At 39.3% G+C, this 23,399-nt stretch overlaps 1 protein-coding gene across 2 annotated transcripts in view; it reads right to left on the reverse strand.

The window, feature by feature from the left end:
* The window catches only part of LOC119654519 (sorting nexin-17), a 33,829-nt gene that overhangs the window by 9,721 nt on the left and 709 nt on the right, over window positions 1–23,399 (reverse strand). The gene's annotated exons all lie outside the window — the stretch shown is intronic.

The following is a 23,399-nucleotide window of genomic DNA, read 5'->3' on the forward strand; positions in this document are numbered from 1 at the left end:
ATATTCCGCATGCTCTTGGATTGGCATCACTTGATTCTAATTCCCTACTGATTACGACCAAACGAGACTTCCATTTTCAAAAAAAGGGGAGTTTTCATTAAGAATTTTAGATTACTCATAAGCGACATTAATAGTGTTATTTGATGCCATGGAATAATGCCAATGAATCTGAGCTGATAGCATATACTATTGGAGCCGTCCAAAGTTTCTTTTCATTGTGGAAATCTGGTCGGCGTTAGAAGAAGTGTCAACTTCTGCCAAATTCACTCGTAATTGCAAGAATACTTTATAGCCTCTAAATATGGCCAAGCCATATATGCATGACAATCAAATATATTTTTATTATCAGCAAAATATATTTTATATTTTAAGCATGTTATGACTTCCGAGAAGCGGTGGTCCCGAGAACACTCAATGCCTGAAATGAGTTAATAAACAATTACATATGAGAGAATATTGCGGTGACAGTAGCCGACCAATTTGACCTACACAGTTTCTAAGCGATAAGATTTATTATCGTTGCCCAATAAGATTTTGCCGAGTTATCTTTTTAAATTCAATTGATGCCATTTTTGTTGTTGACGTGATGTATTTTGTTAAGTATATGATGAGTTTTCCTCTCGTCTTTAGAATAAGGAACGTTGAGCATTTGCATTGAACGGTAATTGAACACCGTAATTGTCGGAATATGATGCGACCATGTGATTTTCTATATTTAAGAATCGGAGTCATGAAGGAAAACAAATCGTTCTTAGAATATTAAAATTGATTCAAATTCACAAAGAGGATTATGCACTTGAAGTGTTAATAAAGCAAAACAGAATATTAGTATGCCATTGGTGTTGCCAATTCAACTGCATATACGTATATTTAGAAATTGCTTAATCTAAAGGATTGTTTTCTTGCGTCCGATACAGAAAAAAATTGAAAAAGAAACAAATAATGGAAGATTGCTAATATGTAAACCAAAGATCTTATAAATATCATGAATTTATTCCTCAAAACACCAGTGGTCTAAAATTACTTATTTGTTTATTCATAAATGGAAGAAATCAATTCAAAACCACAAGAAGTTCGGACTTCGAATCCACCTAAAAAAAATTATCAAACCAAATGAACCGACGTAATCCATGCAATTGTTTTTCGGGTGCTTTATTTCCGAAATGTGTTTGTTTTTACGCCTAGTTGCTGATACTTTTCTCTCGTGTAAAGTACAAAGTCTTGAATATCCGATTTTTTATGAAATGACCTTGAAGGTGGCTGGATAATACTACGGACTCTTTATTCTTTTTTTTTCTTTTGCCCCCTCTGAAAATGTTTATCTTTTTCGGTAATTCTCTTATGGAAATTTTATGCGTATGTTCTTTAGATATGCACGTAACCAGACGAACAAATCTACAATGGCATAATATTATCATTCTTTATTATTTTAAAGCAGGCCTTTTCTAACTACAGGTTGCGACCCGCCAGGATGATCTTGTTTGGGGATTGCGGGGGAAGGCTTTTCCTGTTTATTTTTTAATAATAATTTGCCAAATCGCCGTTTAATTTTTGAGAAGTAAATAATAATACCAATTTTGAATCCAAGTTTATTTCTCTTCTCAATTTTCATTTTAAGAAAATGTAAACTCTCATAGGGGGAAAATTTCCAAAGTTACTTATAATTTCAAAGATCATCATCCATAAGCGGAACGTTCTTGGTGAACACAACCCGAGCATTGATCTCCAATACTTATGAAGGCAAAAAAACCAGAAATTCACAGATATGGAAGGTTTCCCCTTAGTGTTGGAACTGTCCCAAAACATTTTTAAGGTGCTTAGGGACAGTACATAAGAATCAAAATAAAATGCTGAGATCGGAAAGGGAAAGGGAACTTACTCCACTATGCTAAATCCCGCCATAGGTCGACCAAGAAAACACATTAGTTGATGTTACACAAGCATTTAACAAGCCTCGGTAAAATGCTAGCGCATCCACCCCACTCGACGCTGGTGTGCCAGGTCCTTTCGAGAAATAAACAATTCTTCTTGATACATGGACGCGTGATGATTTGATGATGATGATAAAACATTTTTACCATCCCTAGAATACCGGAGGGACTTGCAAGACCCTTTCGGAAGTGTGATGCCAAAAGCTGCGACATAGACCGGGCTAAATTTTATCAACACTCATGACCTTTCCTTTATCAGTAAATAGTTTATTAAGAATTATCTCATCTTTTTACATTGTGGGAACAGTGAAAGCAAAATCGACCATATTCTCATAAGACATCGCTATTTTTTTACTGTCACGCACGGCAAAGCCACTCCCCATGTGACTATCACAGCTAAACATCAGCCGTTGATTGCTGCCTTGGGGATCAAGCCATCATTGAAACAATGTGAAGGGTGCATTGGTTCCAAACGCAGGGGGGTTTGCGGTAACGTATTTTGTACTATTCTCAGTAAAATAAAACTAAAATTCTGAGATCAGGGAAAGAGATAAACAAAGTATAATTGGAATTATTCAATTATGCTAAATCCTACCTGATCTCTCTTGGTGACAGGCCCCGCGACAGACCGACCAAGAAAATGCATCCAATGTCTTTAAAAATAAAATGATCGTATTGAGATATCCTAAGCCCTAGAAAAATGGTAGAGCGTTCACCTCGGTCGACGCGGCAAATCCTACCTGATCTCTCTTGGTGACAGGCCCCGCGACAGACCGACCAAGAAAATGCATCCAATGTCTTTAAAAATAAAATGATCGTGTTGAGATATCCTAAGCCCTAGAAAAATGGTACAGCGTTCACCTCGGTCGATGCGGCAGAACAGGCCCCGGCCCTGTCGAAAAATGGGAAAGGCTTCTTGACACATGGACTTCGTCAGGTCTTACGTAAATTAGTTCGAGCAAATCAAATACGTGTCAATAAACTAAATATTGACACGCTCACTGGAAAGATTGAAGAACTCGCAAGAGTCTTACGGAAAAAGCGCATTAATATCTGCGCTCTACAAGAAACCCGATGGTCTGATACCAAAAGCTGGAACACAATTTCTGTATTTTTGTAACCCACACAATCAATATGGTTTTGGCATTGCCATCTCAGAGAATTTCCGTGATACCATTAAAGAAGTGGAACATTTTGATGACCTGACCGCACTATTCACTTCTTCACCGTATACGCACCACAGACAGACCGACCTGATGCTGAGAGAGATGCCTTCTGGCAACTTATCAATGCAAAGACATGCAACGTGCCTGCCGATGACTATATCATCATTGCAGGCAACTTAATGTCATATGGGTAAAAAGACAGACGGCAACAGGTGCCCTGGGGGAAAAGGATTTGGAGGACCCAATGAGAGCGGCGTGCGTATAGTCGATTTTGCGGACACTCAAGACCTTGTACTTGTCAATACATGATTCATCAAATGGTTGTCTCATCTTCTACATTTTATAGTGGGAACAGTAAAACGCAAATCGATTATATTCTCATAAGACGCCGACATTTTGCCACCATCATTGACTAACAAAACTGTTCCCTATGAGATCATCGCACCTTATCAACCGATCGTTGATTGCTGTCTTGCAAATCAAACCACCGATAAAACAGCATAAGGAATGCACTAGTCCGCCGCGCATTAAATGGTGGGGTTTTCGTGAGAAGAAATGATCTTACTTACGCGATTACCAACCATTATGAATGTGGAAAAATCGTGAAACCAAGTTAAAAACACGATCCGCAAAGCGGCCTATGCATAGGGTCACCAGGCTAGGTAAGCGGTTCATCAACTGAGATGCTTGACTTTGGAATGACGACATTCCAATGGAGTCCAGTGAAAAAAGACGCCTCTACCATAAGTTTCACAACCAAAACACGCTGGCCGATCGACAAATTTACGAGAATTCTAACCGGTAGCGAAGACAGCGATCGCTATTATTCGAGCGGTCCATTACAAACATCCTTACGATAAGCTGGAAACTCAGGATGGCGAGAGAGATCTATATGGACTTGCCAAAAACCGACACCAAGGTCCACAGGATATCGAATACTTCTGTTGTGTAAATGACAACAACCGTATTTTGCTTACCAACCGGCAAGTCGCAACGGATAAATGGCGAGAATATTTCGAGCAAATTTCAACGGAACAATTTGTTCATCTTCCGACATTCGGAAGAAATCTAGCGCCACTGAAGTAGGGGAAGCAATCAAACAAATAAAATCGGGGAAAGCAACAGCACCTGACGACATCGTATCTGAGCTACGGAAAGCAAAGAGCTGGGACCCAACAAGACTAGCAACAGCACAGTTTCAACATAGAAAAAGAAAGATAGCAGGAAATTTAAATTACCCACCAACCCAATTACAGTCCCATCCCATGAAGATTTTTGAACGGATTCTTCACAACCGTAATTGCGACATTGTTCAAATAACCGTGAATCATGGGGAGTTGATCAAGAACTGTGAACTCCTGGCGAAATATATGCTGCGCGGTTACTCATGAAGAAGCGTCGCCATCTTTGCGTTGTACTTTTGGATCTGGAGAAAGCATTTGGCAGCGTGCCACCCGAACTCATCTAATGTGCTCTACAAAAACACCTAGTGCCAGAAGAACTCGTGCTCTGGGTTTTAGTTGTACCGAACGTGGGGCAATTGCAACAGAGACGTCTTCGGTGGTATGTTCATGTAATTCGCGCTAACAAGAATTCAATTGCCAAGATTGGTCTGAACTTCGAAGTTGAGCAAAATGACGCAATCGATCAAGACGAGGCGACCCCACTACTAACGAGACAAACCCTGAAGGAGAAGAAGACCCAAAACATAGTCAATTATAAGCACATCGTTCTATACAAAATCTGTAATAGATAATTGTAAAATGGGCCGCGGTGAGCCGCCAACATCTAAGCATAACTTAACAGAAATGAAACTGGTCAGTACTTGCATGCAATTCAAGGAAGTGATTGAATTACTTAGCCATACTTCTGTGTTACTCCACAAAAAATCACCTCGACCCGAGGACGTTGCAAAAACTGCAAAAAATGTGAACAAGCTAGCGGCTACATCCATTATCACTGGATTGAACTTGCAGTTTCAAAGAAGATTTGGTTCACTCTTATTAAATTATTTAAACGATTTACGAGTTTCCTTGAAAGTCAAGGCTATTTATATATTTTATAATATTTATTAATCGACGACATAATATTCCAAATCCTCAATTATGTAAGAAAAATGTTTAGCCAGACTCGCCTTACAATGAAAAAGTCAACAAACATTGAATTCTGAAACGTAAGTATTCGGCCCCAGGAATATAGTTTTATATCTGCATTTTATAAGCTTAATCATGATCGGTTTTACTGGCATTCAACCAAAAACCGCATCTCATTTAGTTTTACATCTTGCCCACCTCGTCATTCAAAAGAATAAATAAATTTTCCGAAAGTAATTTCGTGGGAATATTACTAACGCTCCTAACATATGTACGATTCATGAAAAAATCGTCAGCTGAAGACAAATAAGGGTGATTAGATACTTTTAACCCCTTTTGAATTCTATTGTTATGTTTTAAAAACTAATACTCACTGAGAAAGAGGACAACTGGTCCTTGACATTTCGGTATATGAGAAATAAAAATTAATTTTCGGCATTTTAGGAAACTTTTGTCTTTCCTTTTTGGAGCTTCTGAATGTTTGAATAGAAAGTTACCAATAAAACTCCACTTTGGCGTAATCAATATACACTGTTATAAAAAAAATATACATACATTTATGTACTTTCGTAACCTTCAGCTTCCCATATTTTCAAATATTTTATTAATTCCTTCATCTTGGTAAAATTTCATAAGATTCAGCGAATCAGAAAGCAAAATAGCTTTCATTTATGTTTATAAACTGAATGCAATGTGCATGAACGCATACATAACTGAAATAAACTGAAAATCACGAAATGATACATCATCATGAGGTTACTAGATGATTTTTAATTAGATACGCTAATAAAAAACTACTTTCGAGATTATTGAACTCATGTTTCGACCACAGTTGTTGGGCGTATTCAACCGAATGTTGCTTAATATTATCTGCTAATTAGTTTTAATTATTACACGAATTTACGTTCTCTTATGCTTTTTGAGTTAACAATGGCTTTTTTATTGTTACAATCAATGAACAATGTTCCATAAATTTCATTAATCCGTTTCTCCAATTAAAGTAAATTTTGGAGAATTATGCAAACTCAACCAGGTCCGCTTTGGATATACCATAATGCAAGTATAATGGAATAGTTTTGTTTTGGCACGAAAGGACGTTAGGTGTTTGGACGTATTGCTCCTAGGATAGGTCCCAAACTGACCGCCGTCCCCATAAATTTTTATCTGTCAAGGTCTTACATTTCATTTTAACTTCGAGTGTAAAGGAGATCCACCCTATTCAACCTAGTTTTGGAGCTTAATCGCACCCTCTTTGACTGGATAGTTACATAGGACAATAGGCACAAATTTAAAATCTACTTGATTATTAACGAGAATAGTATCCGAGCGTCACTGCGTCATCTGCAGAACAAGATCTCGCACCGCCAGACCAATCTGGATGAACGTAGACTGTACATCTCGGGTTGATAATGTCGATATCGTCAGCGTAGGCCAGTAGGTGGGTGGACTTGAAGATGATGATGCCTCTTGCATTAACATCTGCATCGCATCCAGGGGCACGTCAAAGAGGACGCATTATAGGGCATCCCTTTGTCTTAGACTTTTGTTGATGTTGAATGGTCTCGAAAGTGATCCTGCTGCTTTTATCTGGCCTCGCACATTAGTCACGGTCAGTCTTCTCAATTTCGTCGAGATACCGAATTCTGAGACAAACGAATATTCTTTTGTGATACAGACATCAATTTATCAGAGACAAGCATTTGTCTGTTTGGAATCCGAAGCAGGCACAGAAATTTATCTACCTGTTGTCTGAGGCAGCTGGAGATATTTTTCTACGCCAGAGATAAGTTAATAATACCATTTTCAATGTGTACTTGCAATTATACTAGGCAATATTCTGTGGTGTTGTATATTTGTTGTATTATTGCCATGAGATTTGGTGAAAACATGTGATCTGTGAATCTCTTTACATCCAACGAGTAGCATCATTTTGCGTTGGGTTTAAAAGGGGCTCCCAATTCATGCGAAAGAGGAGTATAAATAGTTTTTCCGCGGAATATGGTCATGTAACGTATCAAATGAAAGGATTCGATTAGTACTTTTTAAAACTGATCTTAATTATGTTGTTGTTAGAGTTATAGTGTGGGCTGTTCCAGGGCTTAACGGCGCGTAAACATAGTCAAGGACCTCTCGAAATTCAGAAAACTGTATTAGTTGGTCATCATAAGTAATAATTCTTCCTCAGAAAGTTAAATTTGATTTAGCACCAGGTAGAGTACGGATGTTTTAATGCCGAAAGAAGTGATAATTAAGACGGATATTCTAATTATCAATATATTAAAAACTTTTCTCTGCACAATGAGTATAAAAGTTGGAACGGAAGTGCGATTGGAAACATTCACGAACCAAATTTCACGGCAGTTCAAATTATCAGTTAAAGACAAAATGGAAGCGACTTCAGGAGAACCAATTTCATCTCGGAATGAAATCTACAAGATTGCGAACCTTTCACCGATAACTCCTATATTGGACACTGAGGAGTACACTTCCGGACCAGAACCGTGCTTCGAACTTAGTTTCATCGGCTCAACTCAAGGGATTATACCTATTGACAAGTGTTTGGTAGTTTTACAGGAATATGACAACTGCGATATTCAATTCCCATATTTCGGGTTATACTGTATGCGGCATGTGTATGTGTCAGCTGAAGCGTCCAGTAAAATCGGTGAAGAGAGTATTACTTCGCAAGTAACACCTGCATGTAATACCACTGGGTATACATCGCCGTTAATACCAAGTATTTCTGCGAGTACGAGTTTGATTTCGCGGCAACCTACAGGGCGATGGTACATTTCCCCGACTGTGGAAACTCGTGAGGGCGATGCCACCTCGAATGAACTAGCTTCGCCTACAGATCATAACAAAATCTACGAAGTGATTAACTTTTCGCCGGTTTCATCTGTACCCAGCATTAACGACTATTTTTATACATCGCTTGCTGGCACGATTCCAGGTCAAGAGTTGCAATACCTTCCGGGGACCCCAGAAGAAATTGGTCCAAACGAAAATGATTTTCAGTATTACTATACTGGTTCATTCCATGAAGAACACGAAATTCAGTTATGTGAGGATGATTTGTGGTCATCTGAATACATCCTGCTAGAAAAACGCCATAACACAGCCATATCCTTGCAACAATTTGCCGAGAATCTATATTTGGGGTGTGCACCTTTACTTTGGAATAGTTCGAATGCTGAATGTGGAGCGCGCGTACCAATGATCTGGCTTCCTTTCAATTACCATCAAACGTTGCATCTCGAATCTACACAATGCGAGATAGTGAGTAGCCCTGTTAGAGTACATAGGACTCCTTCAGATTCCCCGCCAAGTAAGGTCATTATGTCAATTAGAGAATTTATAATTGCATCTGGTTCCCCATCACGGGAAGATGGTAATCCGACCCGAGGGCCTGGAACCCCACCAGCGAGAGGACCCAAAACAGCGCCGGGTTCACCTCCGAGCGAAACAAATGGCACATCTACACCAATAACTTCCCAAAGCGAATTGTGTGAAGAACCATTTCTGGATTCTTCTGAATGGAGTGGATCGGGCAGAATCCGGACTCGTGCATTGAATAATTCCGACGCAGAGCCAGGAGAGTATAGTCAGCCATATGAACCTTTTGTGCAATCGAAAGCAAAATTAATTCCTTATCAATCAGGACCACGGTATCCACTAAGGTACCGTTCAATTTTCCATTCACGAGTTAATGTTAAAGGACTGGAGTATTTGGCAACACCGCTGACAGGAAGAACTTGCAATCGGCTTAATTGTATTCGCAAACGAATTGACTTTGACATGGAGGAACACTAGTTCAGAATAAGTATTTATTAATGTTCGTTATATGAGATGAGAGTAAGGGTGATTTTTTAAAATAAGGTAATAAAAGGATAATCCAAATTAAATTTTGTGCAATAGTTTTTTTTTTTTTTTTTTTTTGGGGTTAAGCAGTGTACTGCAGGATAGACTGACGCGGACGATGCGTGCCTTTTCAGGGGCCAAGCCTCTCGTCTGCCAAGATCGTTAGTGAGTGGTGATAGCCAAACCCTGTACGAGGTGACCCTACTATTAACAAAACGCTACGGATCTAGACTGGGGAGTCGAAAAACACCTCCCCCAATCCAGGGTGTCATGCGAACCGTGCCCATTGGATAATTTGCAGTCGGGGGTAACTGACTGTATTCGAACGGAGTGTCATTGATATCTGGTCACCTCAGTGAGTAAGTTAGACCTTACCGTGCTACGGGGGGCTATGGCACGGCGGACCACTTAACCCCCATACTCGTGGGAATCAAATCAACAAAGAGAAAAGAAAACGAAAACCAAACAAGCGGGGCCCCGTACCGCACAAAAACTGGTTAATCAGGCGGAGGCACGTCTCCGAATTACTCAGAGCCAGGTGATTACACCCAAGAAAGGAGTAGTTGGGACGTCAAGCAGTGGATCCAAGGTTAACAACGTAAGTTATGAATAAATACAAAGAACAACCAACTCCTGGCTACTATAATAGTTGAGGTCAGGCTCATCCCAGAGATAAGACACTACGCTAAATGAAACCTCAGTCATTGTGATTTTGTTAAATTACTCCTGTAAAGTGCCTCCATTCATTCCATTCCCTATGTAAAATCGATTCCTCAGATCCGAAAACAAAAAAACATCAAATACATGAAATCATTATATTCTGCTTTCAAAATTGTGAGGAACAAACGTGCGAGGATCACCTTGAACAAACATTTCTAATTAACCTTCTATACTTTTTTGGTAGCTCACCCAACACTTCCACCAGAATTAATTGGATACTTTGCGCTGAAAACTCTTTACCCGCACCAGTTTACAACAAAGAATAAAATGCATTATTGGCAATATCCCAAGACGTGCTAACACAAACAACATCGTGATATTCTCCATATGACTCTCTACTTAAACTCGATCGTATAATAATATGCATTCATATTAAACTCCAACAGAGATTGATTCCTTAAGCTTCTAATAAGTACACCCAGAAAAAAAAACAAACCTATAATTGGAAGATATCCAAGTAAAACACATACAAATTCGAAGTTTCTCATGAGCAGACTTAATTACGGAATCCCATTAAATACAAACTTGTGGTTAAATGTCTATATGGGCATGACTTCTCTCTGTTATAAACGAATGACTTCCATTTCACAGATCTTACCTATCTTTTATTTAAATTAATTGTCCCGTTAGCATGTAACGCCCACCAAATACAACTTTGTACCAAATGCAGTCAAACACGAAAAGTATCTTTTATGGGTAGATCAAGGAAAACCGTCTGGCGAGATAATTTATTTGGTTAGGGTGAAATCATATGTTTATACGTTCTGTGATTTAACGAACATGCAACTGTTATTAGTACAATGCGATTTCTCAGTGCGCTTGAAATATACTTACACTTTTATCTTTTTGCAATCAAAATAAATAACTATTGAATTGTATTTGGAATTTAGTTTTTCTAACTCCCAATTAAGTAGATTTAATGGGCTATATTTAATGCACTTACAAAAAATCATATTACACTTAAATCAAGGCTGTTAGTCAATAATTGAACTGAATTAGGAAAAACAGAGAGTGCAACGCGGAGGTGGTTAAGTAACAACTTTTCTCTTTCGCGCCCAAGTTAAATTCTGCAGCGTAGATGCCTTATGATCCACAAAAGAGCCAATAGAAAACATAAATCAAGATTTACAAATATTAATATATACAGATTCCTTTTTGACTTCTTCAAATAAAATTGACAATAATAATAATAACCGTTGGCACGACATTCCTATTGGATCTGCACCTTGAAGCATGTTAGATCACTTTATTCAAGGCCGCAACCGTACACTACAACATTACGATGCCGTGTGGTCAACATTGCGTACGCCCAAGATTTTTACCCTGATTTGACTTATATCACACCTCATTCGACTGGTATCCGACATCCAACCACAATACCAGTGAGATTTGAACCGCGACCTTCCGCTACGGCAGCCTCTAACCACCAAGCTATTCGGACACCGGGAATGAAATTGATGTCGCTGAATGATTAACATGCGATATGTTTACTCCTAACTTAATCAAAAATCTTAAACATAAATGATATAATCAAAACTTTTCTGATTAATGAGGGCATTATCTGTAGATCTATTCAATTATACCCTGACTTCCATGGCCCTACACTATGTAAGTTAATTTAGAGTAAGTAGGATCAAAATAGAGTAACATTCTCGGAAAAACGCATTGCTGACCTGATTGCCTGCTAGGGTATCCTAACGGCCTTGAAATAATGTGTTCTAGGGCGCTTCAGTACCTTGATCCAAACTGGATTGTTATGCCATTGAATGTTCATATTAGAAGAAGTGAGAGAAAATCATAGTCCAAAATGCTTGCATTATTAAATGGCGTTTCTGTTTAGCCGGGTTCTATGCCTTCGCGATATTTGCGTCTTAAATCCGAAAAGGACAAAAACCGCAGATATGTGAATAATCAGAAAATTTGGATTAATTCGTAGACAATTCGAAAGTACACTCAAATGTCCCCTATACAGTTGCGGTTTCTCCAATAAAAGGGCAAGACTTCTTTTTCCAGTTCGTCGAATATTGTCACTTTCGTATTTCACTTTGTCCGGCAGAAAAAAAAATCTTCCCTAGTTTCACATCAAAGGAAATGTGCAATATAACTGTCTTCCCGGAGTTATATCGGGAAACACATGGTTAATTTACTTATATGATTTGACTGCATAGCTCAAATTAAGGGGTAACCTACACAGATTTATTTTTTGTAGGAGAGGTAAAAGGGAAATGACTTCCGCTCATGTGGTCCTTTACTGTGTCTGTCACTCCTCCCATGAATGTGTCGTCTACATAAAAACCATCAATAATCGTTTGACATGCCTGAGTATACCATAGTTTCTCAGCTAAATGTCGTCAGTTTGTAACGTTAACGCCCATTCCATGAAGATGTTTGAACGCATTCTTGACAATCGTATTCACGACATCGTTCAAATACCCGTGAATCAAGCTGGATTTTTCATGAATTGCAGAGCTACTGACGCAATACACGCTGCGCGGTTACTCATGGAGAAAAACCGTGAGAAACTTTACCCTCTTTTCATTGCATTTCTGGATCTAGAGAAAGCGTTTGACAGTGTGCCACACAAACTCATCTGGTGTGCTTGAAGCATATGCCATCCACGTACAGTTTGAGCTGTCGGTTACACCGGAAGACCAGTTGAACTGAATGCACCATCCGGGAACCGGCAAGCCACAACATCGTTAGTTCCACTCTGGACATGAAAAGACTTGAAAGAGAATTGCATTCCATCCACGTTACGGCTGCTGGTCAAATGCGGACTATTCAGACGTAACTGACAGCAAAACTCTACGTGAATCGCGGACTTTACGACAACACCTTGTACCAGAAGAACTCGTGCGTTGGGTTAAATTACTCTACCACGATCCGAAGAGTAAAGTGCAAAGTGTGACGGGCATATCGAAACCCCTTCGTGTCTCTGTCGGTATTCATCAAAGAAGGACCCTCTCACCACTCCTCTTTGTTTTTGTTATGGTCACATGTGACATCCAACGTCCAGCGCCATATATGTACACTACTTTATGCAGACGATATTTTCCTAGCGTCTCATAGAAAAACTGATCTCGAAAAACTTTTCCGAAAGTGGTATGATCCCGAATTCTTCGCGTTTAGTCATTCTTTGGAGTCGCTTTTTCTGTTTTGTCTTACTAACCCACCTGTGGTTTGGTAATGTGAGCTTCCTTCGGCTTGTAGAGTCTTTATGTTCTTACTGGATCAGCTTCGATGACTTCTTCATTGGGTATGAGCTGCATCGAATGGATGTTACTGTAAAGTACTTCTAAGACTCCAAAATGATTCATTAGAAAACTTATGAACATTTCCAGACTGGGTATACTTGTCGATGTTTTATGGTGGAAGCATGTTCCTCCTTCATTTTCAGTAGTCAGTTTAACATACGGAACTGATTTCACGCTATATCTCTTTTATTTGCAATGCGAAGAACAGAGAAGAGCAAGTGCAGAGAATTATGGAAGGCAATCAAAGCTATACAACGATCTATTGGCCCATGAAATTTTTCCCCGGACATTTTTCGCTAAAATAGTCTGCTTTAATTCAAACATCCTCTAGAACATAGAAATGGATTATTCTATGGCATACTTTCAAATAGGAAAATGAGCCATACGATATAGGAGACGAGAAGGCGAGAAAAAATTGAAGGAACAAACCTTTAAACAAATGAATATTTCCGTCAAAAAATCGAAAGCTTGAGGAATTAGATTAGAATCGTGACTAGAAAGAGCAGAAATGTGACACACGTCGATATTATTTTTAAGTAGAACCTCTAAAGAATCCCTATCTTCAAGCCTATCAACAAAAATTTCACCCAAACTGATGGCAGCAAAAACATACTCGTTCAAATCGAATGGAAAGTGGAAACACAGGTTGTACCCTTGTACCCTCCACAAGAGAAGCTCACTCAGACTAGTGATATCTGAACTAAAAATTTGACAGACGAAAACCAATATGAGGTAACGAAAAAGTGAAAGCCTTGGTTTTCAAGATCAACAGAATTTCAAACCGGTGAGTGCCCATAGAATACGAAAGGAATTGTCAGGACAAACCTCGAAGATTTTGGAAACTATGATATACAATTGGGTATCACAGCCAGCCCGCCTATGCCAGGCATTGGGACTTGTATCCCAAAATATCATCCCCTTTATATTATACAACTCGGCAGCGCCTTTGTTCGAGGGATGAAATCTTATTGCTTTGCAAGTGCACACAAATGGCTTTTGAGAGGCAAGTTCTCGATCTTATATATACAGATTCACGCTTGAGAATAAGGTAAGTAATCGTTTCAATGAGAAAGAAAAGCACTCCTCTGCCCGACCGATGTCTTACTTCATTTATAGCTTATATCTAGGATAGGGTAACTTATTATACCCGAAATTCTTCAGCCAATCGAATATATTATATTTACAGTCTTGATCCGTTTGGTGTTCTCAGCGGCAATCTATTTTTTTGTATTTATAACCCAAAACTAAATTAACTGACTAATCTATAGAATTTCGTTTTCTGACTACCAATGCTAATTTATAGTCTAGTAACATCTTTCCCGCAGCTCCACACAGGTTTCAATCATATTAGTCAAATCTGCAATACAAAAGCGAATCTGTACCACACAACATAAATTATAGAATAGGCGGACCGTCGAAAAACGATGTCATAATTCATATTCATTAGAGACGGCATTTTTGCCCTGACCGTAGCAGCAACCCGTCTTGTTAACTAACAGGACGTCAGGCTTATTGTATAGTGTATGGAGATCAGTAGAACTTGCACACATGCCCTCCTAAGCAGAGCTATCCGAGTACTGCTCTCTAACGCCGAACCCTGCTCTTTTGTTATGAGCTTTTGGGTGGCGAACACGCCATCCTAAATGGCACACTTAAATCCCTCCATCTTAGCAAAGAGGTCCCCAGCACACAGCCATCTGTTCAATAAAAGCAAATCAACAAATGCTTGCCAGAGACAATTCCCGTGTTTATCTTGCATTCCCCTCAACTTCCATTTATCGACTTCACCCCACTCAGATGATTGAAAGATCAAATCATCTCACAACCTGCTTTACAAACAGCCGCAGGCAAGAGACTCACCGGAAACTAGGATCATTCAATAGCCATGAAAGAGGGTTCAGTGCCATACAAAACCAAAGAGGACTCAATGATTCCCCCTGACCCTGGCTGGCCTCTCCGTATGCGAATGAGCTCTGAGGAGTTTCTACCCTCAGATGACTGCACTGACAAGTCGCCAAAAACTTCGTCAATTTGGGATCAATGCGATACAGATTTATTGATTAGCTTAGATTGATTAGCCAGGTGTGCGGGATACTGTCGAAAGCCTTGGCGTAATCGATATAGCAACTAAAGAGATTCCTTTGGCATCTAGTTGCCTGTCCTACAATTGCCGAGTTGATAATCAGTTGTTCTTTGCAACCACATAATCCAACTCGGCAGCCCTTCTGGTCCTCGGACAGAATGTTGTTGGACTCGAGGTGCGCATTGACCTTTCCACTAATAACGGACATTATGAACTTGTAGAGATTTGATGTGCAAGTAATTGGTCTGGTGTCTGCAGGATCTTACACCGTGTCCTGTTTAGGGAAAGATACGTAATCCCCGCAATGAGGAATGGTGCTGGCTGAATAATGGCCTGGTTTATGCCATGCGCCAACGGACCATAGTGGCATGTCGGGTGCCTTCGGCGGTAATTAACTCAGCATGATGAGTGGGTAACCCCCAAATTTCTTTTGCTTTCGTTGCCGAAAACTATTCTGTCTTAGTATTATTATTTTATTATATGTGAAAATTTGAGAGGTCTCAAACTAAATGGACAAAAAGATTCTTCTTCACGTGGAGAAATCTTTTATAGATCAAGTTTTCACTTAGTTCAGGTTATTTTATCTCCTCTTCATGAATCACTTATACCTAAATTCATTTTCCTCTTTCAAATACTTAATGTTAACAGCTAGGTAATCGGTAAAGCTTGTAAAGAAAATAGGCGATCAATTCAGTTCGATAACTTGACCGAATTTCCTTCCCCGAAATTAAATCAACAATGAACATTCACTAAACTTTAAATTGACTTTTTTTAAGATAGAGCGTCACACCCAGTATGAAGAAATTATTCGAAACAGTGAAGGTTGACGTTAGCAAGTCAATTGTGCTTCCACAATAATATCACATATAGAAGCCGCATTCCATCGAATTAAACATTGGATTTCAATGGTTGAATGGCTATAATAGGTTAGTAAATTTGGAATGTCTATGTACTCTACAGGCATCGAAACCATGGAACCGTTGGAGAATATCTTTCATTAAGTGGTCAGAAGATCCATTATTCCCAAATCAATTCTTGGCTGTGTGAAAAGACTTTGTCATCATTTCCTGTTTTTTATAAGCTCAACGTCGGTCAACAATAATCGCGCTAATGCAATATCTTCTTCCGTATTTAGTCATGGCTGATAAATACGTTGTCAATCATATTCAATAAATATGTAAATTCTAATATCCAGGGGTTTATTTGTCCATAGATTACAGTGCGATCATGACCAACAACCACAAAAGAAAACGAACTGGATCAAGAAAGTTGTTGACCTTGCCCTGGCCAGTGTTGTAGTTCTTCCGCTCCGCTTGCAACATTTAATTACCATAACATTTTCGGCATTCGCTTGCAATGAATACATTCATTAGTGACTCGAATGGTTTAGCAAGTGCATTGCAAACTGGATTCCTATGAGTCAATCAGTGCCTGCGCTGGTGATATCATATGTTCGCGACATTAACACTAAAATGGAAACAGTCATTTAATTCCCTGAAATTACGCCCAATAGTGTAGGTGCGCAAATTTTTAAACTACGAATCTTTATCCACAGAGTGTCAACTTGAACTGTTTTTGGGGCGAATTTATTATGTATATTATGGAATGATAATAAGTTAGGAATGGACATGACGACAATGTTTATAAGGCCATCGACCAAAACGAACGGAATCGCTGGATTTAGTTTCAAGTATGGATAGCGGATTATAGACCAACGTATTTCATTTGTGGGTGATCGAACAACGCATTCAAGTGGGCGCTCGATAATGCAACAAGTTTTGAAACCTACTATCTCTGCAGCTACACACCAGCGTGGAGTGTACGTGTTCCCTTCTCCGCTTCATGTACAATTTCATAATAGTACCATTGCGCTCGAATAGAGTGATTTAAACTCACTTACAATCAATTTTCATTAGGCCGAAAAGTCAGCAACTAAGCACAGTTTGCCGCTTCTTTCTTGAATGTCCGGCTTGAATTATAAGTGGAATTTTACAAACAGATGGTTGTAGTGAGACATAGTTAATCGTACACGAGGGCATCGTGACGTTTGATGGAAATACTTATCAAGATGAATGCTTGATGATAGCTGAAATCTAGAAATTGCCAATAGAATCAGATATAAGTATTTAGAATAATTTAATGAATACGGTTTGTATGGCGAGTTCTTAAACAAATAATAGTAAAGTTCCCTAAACAAATACCAAATCAACGGTTGTTAGCAAACTATATCTTTTTAACCGTGCTAAACGATTCAATCTTTAAACAATTGAATGCAAGCCTTTATCAGGCACAAGCCTTCCACAATCCTGATTCTTCAAAACTTTCCAAAAACCGCTGTTGGCGAGTTATTATCATATAAGAAGAGCAACATATTCGAAAAGGTGTAGACGAGCTCCACAACACTTAAAAGCCGAATAAAACCATCTCTTCCTCAGTGAAACAAAATCGTCAACGAATGAAACTTAAAACTCACCTTGAAAATACCACACAACATTCGAAGTGTTGACGACACACGCTTACATAGTTCAGATGGTTCTTGAGCAAACAGTAAACTGGGCAAGGGGAATCGAGAGCAGCTTCTCTTTATATTATGTTGAAATCTATTCCTCAGGAATGTGAATACTTCAGAAAAAAGTTGAGGTCAAAATCGAAAGCAATTCACAACCACCCTGATTGAAAGTCCTCAGCCTTATCGCCAACACGTGGAATACATTCAAAGCAAGCATTGCGAATTTTAAATTTTTGGGTCCTAGTAGGACTAACTATTAATTTGGCGATCCGTGACGCCAAGGATCCTTCAAATTAATGTGAACCTTTTTTACTTTTTTTTCAAGTTAATAGTTGCGCATGTACCAAATTGCACACCCGATTAATGCCAAACAGATGATAACTACATGATTTTTCATTCAAGAAGCCTCCACTTAAAGGTCAATGAAAATAACATTAATTTCATTTTTAAATACAAAATGAGAGCTATGATAAAAAACTATTCGGAAACCAGAAAATGGACGCCTCTCTGTACTTGAGATGTTTGTAAAGGTAGATACCAGGGTATCGGACGTTTTCGCTCTGTTGTATGATTTATCCATTTATCCTTACAGAAGGAGAGGTTGCCTTTCTGAGACTAAGCATGATACGTGAGGACGTGCTCTTTGAACTCCACATATCAGAAATAAATTTATTTATTGAATTATTATTGAAGGTGTCTCGCTAGGTTGGAATATGCCATTGTCGGATAGGAATGTGTACTCAGAATTGTTTCCATTATCAAATCATCTTTAGTTAGCTTATTAGCTGTATATACGAGACACGCCCAGGAAGAAAGTGTACTCAATTTGAGTAGGCTTTATGATAAAAAATAAAATAGTTACAATTATACATATGTACATGTGTAACTTATCGTTCAAAATAGTTGTCAGTCATGTCAATGCAGGTAGTGTGACAAGGGATTATTTTTTTGTGTTTGCTTTAACCAATTTTCCAACAACTATTCGTCCACTTTCTCACCTCCTTTGGTTTTTTCACCAGCCTTTATTCCGTCCACAAACGATGTCGGCTCGTCGTGATCGGTTTCGCCAATCGATTCTATCAAATGCCTGATCGGGATGCAATCGCGAGGCTTTTAAATCGCCATTCAGCGTATCAAACCACCGTTGTTTCGGACGGCCTTTTGATCGCTTACCATCGATTTCGATATTCAAACTAATCTTGGCGAGTGAATTTTCGTTAGCGCGAATTACGTGACCATACCATCGAAGACGCCTCTTTCGCAATTTTTCCACGATCGATGCAACTCCAAATCGGAAGCGAATATTCTCATTTCGGATGTGATCAAAACGTGTCATGCCGCTAGTTCAACGCAACACCTTCGTCTAAATTACCAAAAGAGTTCGTTGATACGTCGATCGCAAAGAATACCAATTGTGGAGCGCCACTTCATTCAGGTTGCGTTAATGCATGAAGCAATTTCATAGCGCAGTTCTCCATTGGCTAATAGCATTGACCTCACCTCCTCGTCCATTGAAAATATTTTCCCACCCAACAGACAAACTTCTTTTGTCAACATGCCTTTCTATTATTCTGAATTGCTCTTTTCAATTTTTTGTTTAGGGTTTCAAACTATCTCACGACTTTGATGATCTCCCCCTGAACTAAATATTTAATCAAATTTATGCCTTTATGGTCTTAAACTCGAGTGCTGATAAATGATTTTTGGCTAAAATTTTAGTTTTGAATTTTCCGGCGGAGGGTGAAAAAGTGTGACGCTATTATTGCAATTGTCTTTTAGTTACATGTGTAGTGGGCAACTCAAGTTTCATCTCCGATAACAACGAAGTGGTGAAAATTATCGCCTTCAAATTTATAGTGCTCCTAAAACTCTTTTGAGCTCTACACTCACAATTCAACTTGTGCTGTTCTGTCAGTTCTTTTGAGACCCACCCCGCAGACAGTTTCGGATATCCGAGGGTTTCTGTGATTGTTTCGTACAGGAAATATTCGGAAATCGATGATTGATCCAACATCAAGCTAGGATCGTTCCGAACCCATTCTACATATTTTCCACATTCAGTCGTAATTGAAGATCTTCCGCCCCTCTGATCATCGTGCACTAAAGTAGGTCCTGTTTTAAGCTCGCGATTCCACTTGTACGATTGACAACTTCATTGCGATAAACATGCGTTATGTTAAAAATGTCAACTGGAGTTTTCCCCTTCACAGGGAGGTAGCGGATTTTGCACTTGGCAAGAGATCGTGGGAGTTGCCCCTGGGTTAACCAACCTCGAATTGGTAAGCCTGACAAAGTGGGATGTGAGTGGAAAGGGGGATATTCCCGGCCCGGAATGGAAATTTCAATAAAAAGTGAAGAATAGAAGTTTGCATAATTTTCACCTCAGGCCTGGTTTTACTAAAAATTTTCGCTTCGAGCCCGGATGTTCTCTCCCACCCTACGAATCGGTCATGTTTTGAAGGAAAGAATTCAGTCTACACAGTCGACAGACACTCACTTTCTGAACGTGTCCCGTAGCAGATTGAATAAGTTTGGTCGTTCAATAAGAATTGGCGCTGTAAGGTTAGTCGTTTTATTTTTCCAAAGATCGAACTGTTATTTGATGAACACGTATGGATTTTCATGCACATCTGCCAACTTATTTATATGTTTACAGACTTTAAAGTTGATGTTACGCATAATCATCATTTGGTAAATAGAAAAAATTAAATATCCTGCATCAAATTTTAATTTTTCGGAAGTGTAGAAACAACACAAATTTATGAACGATGGTTAAAAGTCTCTAAGGAACCGGCGAGTTAGAGATGGAAGGAGAATCCGACTCTGGTTTTATTTTACGAAAACTCGATTATCAAACCAATATAGCTGCTTTGAAAACTATAAACATATTTCGAGAGGGGATATACGCCATTCTACTGCTAACAGTAAAATGTCCGCAACAAAACCAATAGAGAGTCGCTCTTTTCGAATTTGCTCCAAACAGCCAAACAGGCAGCAGTACATGTCAACGCCATATCAAAGGTTAGTGTGAAACTACCATCAAGCAATGCTGAAACTAAATCATTTAACTAAAACGTTTCTGATGTGGCTAATTAAAATTCGAAGATTCACGTAACCAAATTGAGAAATTTAAACCCCTATCTACAAACCAGCCTGTCGCAACTAGAGCGATATTTTTATTGTTCTTAAAAACAGGGGTACGAAAACCACAGAATATCTCCAACCAATTTAGGGGCAGAAAGAAAAGACACTGCACGTTACATGCAGCTTCTGGCTTCCTCAAACTTAAGGGGTTTGAAGTTTAACGTCCGGGTGTGGACGGGCAATTATATGGTGCTGGGATAATAAAGTTTAAAAAATGGGGCACCGCGGCTCTGATTATGGTCTCCAAATCAATCCGTGCCCGAAGAGGACCGTGCCATTAGGCCGACACGGCGGGTGTCACGTAAAACCACCAGGCCCTACTCCCAAAGATTGGTTGCGGATTACAGTTTAAAATATGCTCATAGAAAAATCTTGTATTAAAACAGGAACTCAGCTCAACTGGAACTGGTAACTAGAAATAGATTTCAAAAATCTATGGTCTACGACGACTTCTAGGTTAACATTTACTGCTAAAAGAAACAAATCTAACAACCTTGGTGGACGTGATACTTTCATTCGGACTGGGACCTATAATAATATATTGCTACGTAATTTTTCTCTGCTCAAACAAAATTGGTTACCATTCCTCGACTTCTTACTGGATATCTTTGTAATGATTCTTCATCGGAATACATTCCAATTTTAGTTTATTTTAACGATTTTTACTTGTTTACGGCCCTCTTATGACGGGGTCGCAAATCTCTACTAAAAATGAATAAGTTACCAAATTTGAGAGATATTTTCAACTAAGCCAGATTCTAGTCAACGATCGTTCAACTAGTTTCGCTACCCAGTGTTATCGAGACTAGAGGACACGGCACGAGAATTAATTGTGTATTTCAACGGTATATAGTCGGTAATCGTCGGTCATAAGACAAAAATAACCTTTTTACATTATTATATGCCAATTGTAATTAGTCATTGTTAATGTATATGTGCATGTATTAACATATCTTTAGCAAATTTAATACAGTTAGACAAAATAGAACGATATTGTCGAAAAAAAAATATGTTGCCGCAGCGGCCTTTTATCGAAACATGTGTTCATCATTGGAGCGCTTTGTTACACATCAGACCTCAGCCTCTAGGATACATCGACTCGAATTATCTCAATCTAATGGTCGCATCCTTCAATTTCCAAATCCAAGAACCACTATGCTATCGGTGTCAGTTACGTTCTCTTAAAGTTTTTGTGGTTTCCCCAGTACTCGTCTTGACCTGGAGGTTGAGCCTATATTAAAAGTATTCCCTGCTTGCCGTAAAATATGACTAAAAGAGATAGAAATTTGTGGCCCAGTAACCTGTAAATTTCGAATCTTGTTACTACCAAAACCTTAACAACGCCTCGAATAGGGACTGATCTCACGACTCCTCTCCATCTTGCGACACTGACTTTTGTACTTGGAAAGCTTAGTGGCAGCAGACGTAAACCTGGTGTCGGTGTGTTGCTGGCGGTTGCCGCAAGACGTGCTCTAACGACTTAGGAACCCGTCGTTCAGGATAACCACAATTGTGTAGTGTTACGCACCAATAGAGAATGCCACAGGTTCAGTATCAGTCGATATTGGCCTTGTTTGCGTGGTGTTGCATATGTTCGCAAAGGCACACAGCGTCGCCTTCCAAATTCAATACGGGCCGACTCCGCGACTCAGCTATCATCCAGCAGTGGGAAAATTTTCGGTACAAATTTGAAGGGTTATGGAATTATGAATATTCAAACCTACCTCTCTGTAGCACCCCTTGCACATCGCGAGGACGATCGCCTAAGATGTTCAGTCTGTCCGGATAGCTGAGTAACTAGAACACGAGGCTGGACAGAAGGTGGCGGTTTAAATCTCACTGGTGGCAGTGAAATTTGTATCGTGATCTCTGATCTGAAATCGAAAATCTGATTTCCGGATAAATGACCTGCTCAACAACCAAAATATCGGCGAATTGGAGATTCCGCCAAATGAAAACGACAGGGAAATGCCATGAAGAAACAGTCCGCGTAATTCATTGGCTTAAAAACTGTAAGTCGAAAGGAGCCGATGGAGTTACAGCCGAATTGGTAAAATATGCAAGCGATCAACTACACTAAGCGGCTCATCAAATGATGCTCAGCTGGCGCTGTTGGTCATTTCAGTCATTTCAGTTTTGACCATCGTTGTGATAACAGTGAATAAAAAGGAAAAAAGGATGGAAACAGGCAAGAACGTATACTTTTTCTGTATGAGTTCAAACTCAGTCATAAAGCAGCGGAGACGACCAGGAACATTAACAGTGCATTTGGAGCTGATACGGTCAGCGAACGAACCACACGACGGTGTGCAACAACCTAATATAAGGACAATATCTATGGTAGAAAAAATTAACGTGACAGACTCTGCCTCACATGGAGCGATGACGTAGGCCAGGAAGCAAGACAACTTTTAGGGATATGGAATTGGTGAACCTCGTCGCAAAACCAGGATATCTGGGATTCCTTACTAAAGCAAGGCTAGGCCGAATACCGAATGTGGCAGTGGATAGGTCACATGTGGAGAAAAAGCCGCAACTTTATTATTTATTGAATGGTCAGCGAGTGGGTCATTGGCAAAAACCGACCGCAATAGGGTGTATGCGTGATTATTCCACTATGCCTCATTTAGGAGTTTAT

This window comes from Hermetia illucens, chromosome 4, assembly GCF_905115235.1.
Source record: "Hermetia illucens chromosome 4, iHerIll2.2.curated.20191125, whole genome shotgun sequence".
Lineage (NCBI taxonomy): Eukaryota > Metazoa > Arthropoda > Insecta > Diptera > Stratiomyidae > Hermetia > Hermetia illucens.